The sequence below is a fragment of the Sesamum indicum genome, linkage group LG1 (genome assembly GCF_000512975.1).
Source record: "Sesamum indicum cultivar Zhongzhi No. 13 linkage group LG1, S_indicum_v1.0, whole genome shotgun sequence".
NCBI lineage: Eukaryota > Viridiplantae > Streptophyta > Magnoliopsida > Lamiales > Pedaliaceae > Sesamum > Sesamum indicum.
The window spans coordinates 4,243,102-4,252,968 of NC_026145.1; positions in this window are offsets into that span (position 1 = coordinate 4,243,102).

The window sequence follows — 9,867 nt, forward strand, 5'->3', positions numbered from 1 at the left end:
GATATCAGATGGTTTGGGTGTGTTTTTAGCATCTTGTTTAATTTTTTTTCTTGGGTTTGAGTGTGTTTTCAGGGGACAATGATTTGTTTATTTCTTGTTGTTGTTGTTTGGTTTTATAAAAGAGTTGTAATGTTGTATGGAAGACCATTATCGATTAGCAAAATTTCTGAAAATTTTTGTATGTAATGTTGTAAAATTCCTCTCCTTCCCACCTCTATTCTTCTGCAATTTCTGGAACAAAATCGAACTCGAGCTAAATCGAGCTCGAGTTCGAGCTCGAAAATAATGTATCGAGCTCGAGCTCAAGCTCAACCTCGGTGAGCTCGTCGAGCTCGAGCTCAAACAAAGAACCCTCTCACACTCAGTTTCTTTTTCCTTCCCAACCTCATTCATGGCGGCTCTTAGGCCTCTCTGTCTCTCTGCATTTGCATTCTTCTCACTCTCACTCACTCTGTTTCAGATGTTGAGTTGCTTTTGATGAAGATTAAGCTTTCACTGCAAGGAACCGCCAAGAACTTGCCGTTGTTGTGCTGGAATGTCTCAGTCTCACTCTCCATTAGGGTTTTGGGACTACAAGTGTTGAAAACGTAAAGCGTGGGACCAAAAGTGAGAATGACCTTATCTAGTGGGACCAAAAGTGATATTTTGCCGTTGACCAACATGTACCATACTAGTTGACTAACGGCACGTGACAAGTCACGTGCTGTTTCCGTCAGTTTTTAACGGCGCGGGACTAAAAGTGTTAAAAAATTAGGGTTTTGGGACTACAAGTGTTGAACACCTAAAGCGCGGGACCAAAAGTGAGAATGACCCTATTTAGTGGGACCAAAAGTGAAATTTTGCCCATTGATATTTCACATGCATAAATCGAACAAGGTTTATTATTTAGTAAGTTTTTGTCTTTTAAACCTTATGGTTTTATCTTTATATCCAATTTTAAACGAAGACAAAATTAAATTACGAAGGAGATTTATACACATCTAATTTTACTTTTCCTTCATCTATTCTTTTTGAACAGACACCAAACTTCTTTTTATATATCTCTTCTTACTTCAATTTTTTTTATATATAGACACCAATTTTTGGTTGATATTTGAATTGTGGTTCTAACTAATAATTTGTGCTCTAGAATTTTCTTTGAATTGATTTTTGATAAGAACATCAGATAATTGCTGTCGAAAAATAACCTAACATCTTTAACGTATATTCAAATTATAAAGTCATTAATTTCATCCCGCAGAATGAAATTCATAGAGATTGTCCATATCTATACATACATGATGTTTAGTTGAATAATTTCAATGATTTTATTTTATTTTATATAGATATGAAGTGGTGAAGTGAACCGGAAATTGTTCGCGCTTGTTGCACCCTATATGATATTACGATATAGGCTAAAATGTAATTTTTTTGTCCCGTATTTTTAGGATTTTGTAAATTTGTCCTTTAGGTTTCAGTATACCAAATTAGTCCTGTATCTTTTTGAATATTCGTGATTTTGGTCCAAAGTAAGCCAAATCAATACCCATTTTGCCCTTCTTCTGTTGAAAATGCTCTTCTACCAACATGCTTTTGAAATAAAATTAAGTCCTAATAATATACCTCTTTTTGACCGTCTTGCTCCCGAATATTCCATGTCCTCGATTTTATGGACTTCTTCCAATTACACTATCGTAGCAGATACTTCGCACACACTTGACTCCTTCAGCAGCAGACAACACACACTATTTTGTTTCCTACTTTAGGGCGTAGAAGATACTCAAATATAGGGACTTAATAGAATTTTTGACAACAAATTGAATAGAAGCTTAACTTTTATTGAAGAAATACAAGAAATATTACATGGATATTATTTCCTCCATTGGAGGAGACAACTGTTTAACCTCTCATTGGATAGAGGACTTGACTCGTTGGGGAAACCCCCATAAACTGAAAGCTTAAAACCACAAAGATTTAAAAGACTACATTTATTATGATTTAAAGAGTAGGAGAAAATTTTATTTATAGTTGTCCGCGGACTCCAAACACGAACTTCAAACTTGATTTTTGATGACGTCACTGCATTGATCCTCTTCTTGTCTTTTCTGCATGACGTCATTACGTTGGTCACCTTCTTTTCCTTTCCAGCTTTTGGCCATGATAGCTTTTCGGCCACTTGATTCTTAGCTGGATTTCTAACTCTCTGACTGTTGGCATTTGTCGTATTTTGCTGACAGTCCCACTCTTCAATTTTTACATCTTTTGGATTTCACTTTGTCTTGTAAAAATTCTTTCTTTTACCCTTGTCCAGTTTTGGCTTGAGATTCTGTTGGGTAACCCGAATTTTAATCCCAAACAGGGACTTCTCTTATTTTTCACAACAAGGGCATACATGGTTATGTCATTGCCCAACATACAATATGTTGCATGTCTTCATCCTTGTAGACTCAATTGTGAAAGGATCGCGTGGTACGATCGAGAACGCGATAGTGGAAGCGATAAGCGAAGACGCATACAATAATAAAATTAAACCGCAAAAACAACGAACCAACGGGTATACCCTTAGAGTTTTCGGACATTCGATATAGTATGAAAGTAAGAAAATAAAAATAAAATAACCATATGAGAATGTTGGTATAAACGGGAACGTAAAAGAGTAAAGATGATACCTTTTTATTTTTCTCGTCAGCTAAGTCGAAACGTTCACCGAAGGTTCCAACGTAGCAATCCACTAGGTACGTCCACATCACACTGAAATTAAAAATCTCCTGAACTCCTTGCTAGAAGAGAATAAGAGAAAAAGTCTCCTTGAGAAATAAAGAGAGGGGCAGCCGAGTTCTATGGAGAAGGAGGAATTATTTTCTTGTGTTGTGTAATAATAAGTAATAATATTATATATATATACCTTGTATAGATGTACATATATGTGGCTAGGTACATTTATTCATCTACAAGGTAAGTCTTGTTGATTCCAAATCAGAAAGATGATCAAAATTGCACTTTCTAAAATTACAATTTTGCTAGCCAATAATTTCCTTCTATAGAACTTTTTCACATGTGCCCAATGGGGTATGTGTTGGCCGATTTTTATCAATTAAAATGCAAGTCCCAACGAATTTTTATTTAAATTCAATTTAATAAAAAATTCATCCAATTGAGCCCAATATGTATTTAATCTAATTAACTAGTTATGCGCATATTATCATCATTAATTAATAAGGTCCAACTCATTAAATGATGAGAATATGCCCAACATAAATTAATCCCTTTTTATCTTTGGGTCTTCTATTCAATGGAACTCTTATTTGCAAGTAATCGAATTACTTGTAGAATTAATTCTAATTTAATTCCTTGTTCTTTCCTAGTGATGTGTGTGACTCTTTAGGTTCACCTTTCAACTAGACTTAGGCTAGTGTGTAACACTATTATTAATTAAATCTAATTTAATTGATAATTCTTGATTAACCCATAATCAAGAAAGCTTGTTACTGCCGGTGGACGTCTATTAACGTTAATGGCACTAGAGACTAGGTGAATGGACGTATGAACATTTAGGCTCTCGAGTTCATACGGGTATAGTCCTTCGATCTACCATCTCTCGACCTTAGTTTAGGGTATGGAGTTAGGTGTCGTTCCCATCCTGGACTAGGCATTTATCCTTTTTCTATTCGATCAACGATTGTGGCCACAGGTTCGTAAAGCGTGAACGCATCTCCAAGTGCATAGGAGATACCTCTGTCACATACTAACAGAGGACATATCCTCTTTTTCGAGCTCACTGTCCTCGCTACATACTCCGACTGTACTGGACAAGACTCATGATGATCATATTTGTGACACAATCACCTCCCACACAGATCCAAGATACAATCATCGTATGCACTTGATTGCCATGATTCCTCAAGTTTGAAGACTACTCCCGTACTATCAGAGCTGGTGATTCGAGTCATACCAACAAAGCCTCCAAGGCTTCCATATGATGATCCCCAGGAGTCAGTTCAGTCAGTTGACCACCTTGTTAACTAACCCACTGAAATTGCATAGACGTCCAACGTCTGTCGCCGATGAAACGCCGCACTCATCTAATAAATGAAATACTCAATGCCAGTCTTAGTAGGACTCTCGATGCCTAATCTCGAGGTCCTCGACTTGGAGTATTTCAGATCAACCTTTAGAATTTGGTCTTGTAGCCGCCATCAAATGCGCAACCCAACTACATGGGTTATTAAGTGGTCTGTGGGCATCTGTTTTGACGTCAAAGTAGTGCTTAACGTAATTGGTAAGCACAACTGATACATATACATAGAGACGAACACTTACTATATTCGTCGGGGCAAAATTACTTAAATAAAGATTGCTTGAATGGTTTTCAAAATCGCCAATCCAATTGGCTTTTTGGTCACCTATTCCAACAAGTTGCTAACAACTTATTTTCCCATATCAGTATTCTCTTCTTCTAGAACAAGCTCTCAGCAAACTCAGTGCTTTTTCCTGTCATAGAGTTTAACAGGAATGATTCATTTTATTTGTATGAAAATATTTTAAACGGATACTTGATTTTGTTCATCTCGGTGTGACAGATCCATAATCCCCAAGTTCATCTAATGGAAATATTATCTTCACTTATGGCGGATACCAGTCGAGTTTCTCCTGAGGCAGCTTTGATTTTGTTGATAGCTACCACTTCCGGCCTCTGCAACTTCATAAAATGAAATACTGGATGAGACCCTTTTCCTACAATTTATGGAGTTACTGATAGAAATGATATCTACAGAATATCTCGTCTCTTTAAGTGGGCGTTATTTTGCCTGAGTCAAAAACCGCCCTACTAATCCACTCCAAAATTTCTGGAAAATTGGGTGACATAGTATGGACTGAAGCTAGAGCTCCAAAATCATACCACTCTCTGACCTCTCTGGATTGGACCCCTCTAACATCCAGACTCTGTTATATTTTTCAGATGTTTTGATGATGGTTTTGCTTGGATTTACTCCTGTGTGGGAAATTAATTTTTCCCACATAAGCTGATATTCTTGCCAGGTAGTAGAAGAAGAAGATATCGACTTGTTAGTATTAGCCCTAAAGGGTGCCTATAATCGGCCTAAGGCTAATCTCTCCCTCTTTTACCCTAAAGGTATTGGGTTGACTTGAATCATCAGGAGTTTGCACTTTCTATGACCCAATTGATGTCATTTCACTAGAGTCTGACGAAGCCCTTGTCCAATCGATAGTTGAATCGGACGCTACAGGTTTAGAGCCATACAATCGATAGAGTCATGCTCCCTCAACTCGTGAGTCATCCTCGAAGGTGATGCCTTCCGAATTGGTTCTCGTAGGTTGTTCAATAGCGAGTGGATGCTAACAGGAAACTCATTACGGCGACCTAGACAGTGTCTTGGTGTGCTCTTTAAATTTGTCCGGCAACTTGGGCATTCATCTCTAGCTGTCCGAACTTCTTGTCAAGCTCCTTGAGGTTTTTCCGGAGGTGCATGAGTCTCAGAATGATGGAGTTTGCTTCAGATGCCTCCATCTCTTGTCAGGAAATCTGCAAGAACATTCTAATGCGATTTTATAACGACAATATTATATCAATAATATTTGCATCCAACTTGCCATCTGATAATGAGCTTTCTCTATTTTAGATTCTAATTTATTCCTTAAGAACGCCTTAACATTAGTATTATAAACTTTTAAAATGAATTCTTTAGCTAGTGAAAATAAAGGCCATTTTTTAAAAGCCTTTCAAACCGCAAAGAATTCCTTCTCATTAATGTGCCAGACTTTGGCTTGTTGTTCAGAGAACAAACCTATATCTACAAGGTTCTTCCCCTGTAGTTGTCTTTTTCTTGAGCATTATTGCCCATCTATAGTCATTGGTGTCTGCTTACACCACAAATTTGTCCCCGTCTTGTGGTATAGCAAACTTTGGCAGGTTACCGCAAACCTGTTTTAGCTCAAAAAACCTTTTTGTGTGGATTTCTTTCCATTTCCACTTTCAACTTTCTATTTCCTTCAAGATTAGTCGGAAATCCTTCATGTATCTTGCAAGATCCTTAATGAAAATGCCTGCAAAATTAACAACTCCCAAGAAGCTACGCAAATACTTCTTGCCTTGAGTACGTCTGGGAAATTGCGAATTTTCTCCATAATATGATTCCGTAACTTAATTCCTGCTTCTTCAATAAGAACTGCTAAAAATCCAATTTTATTGACAACAATAGTAGCTTTTTTCTCAGAAAGCACTAAATCATCTTTATGACATGCATCAGAAAATATTTCAAGATATTTAATATGATCTTTCATATTTTTAGATGCAATCAATATCTTGTCAATGTTGAAAAACATGAATTCAAAATAATCTTTACACAAATTATCCATTTTCTTTTGAAATACCTGGGGTGCATTACCTAAATCCATTGGAAGCAGATTCCATATATATTGTCCATGTGGTGTGGAGAATGCTGTAAATTTTTTTGATTCACTCTCCATCTTAATCTGATAAAAACCTGATTTGCAATAGAATTTGGAAAACACTTGTGCACCTCTAATGCAATCAATTAAGTGCTCTATACTAGGAATGTAATAACCATAAAATTCTAATATTTTATTAATACCTTGATAGTCAATTACCAACCTGGGTTTCGCTCTTTTTATCTCACCATGGTTTCTCACCAGAAATCTAGGGCTAATGTAGGTAGAGACTCCAGGCTCGATGAGTCCAAGATTGATATGCTCTTTGGTAATCGTCTACATATCTTTCTTATCTTCCATGTTCATCTGGATAGATTTGAATCTAACATACTCATGCCTGCATTCTTCTTTAACTTCTAGAGTAGCTTCGATCTTGCTCCTATCCGACCATGCAAGAGGGTTTTCACTGTAGTCCTTTGGAAAAGTCTCTTGACATTCTCAAGAGAGAGCTTGCTCTCTTCGTTAATGTATAACAACTTTATCTCCCATAAAGCTTCGTTCAGGTTCTTAATCTCTTCCTCAGATTCTTGTACAAGCTATCGCTATCGATGAATCCCTGTTGCCTGAAAGAGAAAAGAACCTTACCAAATTTTCTCTAATCCTGCATTTTTGGATGAGTTAATCTGATATCGAATTCACCACGCTTACTGTGAAAATTTATAAGCATTATTCTGTTAAAGGCATTTTTTCTTTGCAAACCCTGTATTGCACTACTATAATTTGTAGTAAAGATTAACAGATTACTTTGATTATCCTTATATATCTTGCAAATGCTTGAAGGAAAAATTATTACCTAACAAGATATCGGTATCATAAAAGTAAATAGGATTTGTTTTTACCCTTAACCAGGGTGATCCAAATGCTCCTCCGATCATGATCTTGACTTCTTGTATTCCTTTATTGAACGTTAAGATTTTCTGGAAAAAATCCCTTCCTGTAATAACAGGTAAAGTTTCCCTTGCTTCTTTAAGAAAAACTCCAGGTTTTGTCGTGCATATCCCTGATCCTGAATCAATATAAGCTGCTAAATACTCTGTCTTATATTGATCATACAGCATACCAACGGATATGCATATAGAAAAGGGACTCGTCATTTAATCCTTATGGTAACACCATCCAGACTGAATTCCATTCCGTACCTTTTCTCCCCCATGTTTTATGATATTCAAGAAAACTTAATCCCAAACTCATATTCCCATTTTGTCGTCTTCCAACACCTGCAAAATTTTCATAGCTTACTATTTCTTGCATCCCTTTGTATCGACCAACAACAGGTTGTTGCAAATTATATAAGCATCACAAGAAAAAAAGTTGTCTTTCTTAGTAATGTCAAATATAACTTGTATTTTATTCCCATACTTCAGGGCATCTAAGTTTTACGTTATCCACTCTAACCATTTAAGGAGCTAATGCTTTGAATAACTTTTTCTTCTTTGTAGCCTGTAATCCTATCTTCCGAAAATGACATCCTACTACTAAACTCAATTCTAGAACTAAGTGTTTGGTCTAAAACTGGATGATCTTTTATATCAATATTGACACCACCTATTCTAGATATCTTAAATGGATTTGGTGCCATAACTTTAGAAAATTCCTTGAAAATTCCGGGAATTTTAATATACTCTTTCCTAAGGAACAAATCAGAATAATGTGTGTTGGAAAGACCATATGCAATTCTATAAGTTATAGAATATGGTCTATTGCCTTCTTTCATTAGGTCTTTTCTTTTAAAATCTTGATTAAGAGTTAAGATTCTACTGAAATCTTAGTATGCTAGGTTGTATACAATTCTAGGATGAATGTTAAACATCAATTTTCCCGCATACAAATTGCCTATCATTATCCTAAGACAACCATCTCTTAGGTTATTGATTATTCTATCCATTATAAATAAATGTATCTCTGAATTAATTCCTTCCTTAAAAGTTGCTTTTAGTACAACTTCAGTAGTTTCTATGTGGATCCATTTCATAGTAACAACTCTTTCTTCTCTAAGATTATTCAACTCTTCAAGAATTTTTTCTTTAGGAATAATTTGCATTTTTATTATAGTTACCAGTAAATTCCATAGGTATAGCAAATTGATCTGAACTTACTTTGTAGATTATGTGATGCTTTCTTTAGTTTAGTCCTATCTGGTTAAGTACTCGCCCAATTTGTCCAATCATAAATTCATCATACGGGCTGAGGTTGGAATCTTTTCGGGTGATTCTTTCCATAGTTCTGTTTGCATAGTGATCCTGGAAAAGAATCCTGTCAGGTTTTCAAAGATTTGAAGCCTATTTCCCTCGTTATAAGTTATCTGACTCGATTATGAATCCATCATAATCAGTCTCTATTTCTTCCTCATAGACGCTTTCGTCTGATGGAAGGTCTTCGAATTGGTAAATGGATACCAAATCGGCATAGTAGACTGCATCCAAGATGTCATCCATGGATTCAAATTTTCATAATTCACCACGCTTTCGCTGGCAATCTAGAGAGATATGACCTCTTGCTCTGCAGGTCCAGCAATTGCAGTCTCTAAAACTTTCATTAGCTCTGGTATGGGCACTCTGAAAGTATTGATTGTCCTATAATGGTTGAAAAATTATTGTTATCACAACAGAGAGGGGTTTGTTTGATCTTACCTCTCAACCTCTTCATGTTTTTCTGGATGGATTCTCGTTTGCACCAATCCTTCAGTTTTCCTTTAAGGGAAGACATCCTACTTGCAACTGTATCTAACTGTCCTTTAGGTACTTTGTATGACTGAATCAACATTTTCCTGCATGAACTGCATATTCTTGAAAGAGCATTGGAGCTGCTATACTTCTGTTGCTACTCCACTCTAAAAGAAATATTTGCGCAATCATCTACCGGACAAATACTCCTTAATTCAAGGCTAAAAGAGCTTGTGCATATTCTCTAGCCTTTTCGACTCTATTTCCTTTGAAGTAACCATCTCAATAAAGTATATTTTCATGAGTCTTCCTAGTGGATTTGCTATCGCGCCTTTTGAATCTCCGGCAAGGATGCTGACTCTGGTATCTTTTGGTGTATTATCCCATCCAATCTTCATAAAACCTTCCAAACTCAAGTCTACTAGTTTTGTGAAGTTTTTCTTATCGAGTTCTAAAGTAGTTGCTGCTATCTTTACTGCTGCAACCTATTTATCTATTAATTTCTCTGTATTCTGAAAATCGATAACATCCGGGTTAAGTATAACGCCGTATGGATGTAAGGATTGGAGCATGGTTATCACCTATGGGGTATTCTCAAGCACGCTTCTTGGATTTCTCCCTTGATTTTCTTTTAGCCTGGTCCCTACTAACGTTGAAGTGCTGTTGGTGTGGAAATCTGCACTCTCTCTTTTGATGACCCTGTGGAGGATCATTAGAACATGTACTTCCCTCCGACGGTGGTAGTACTTGAGTG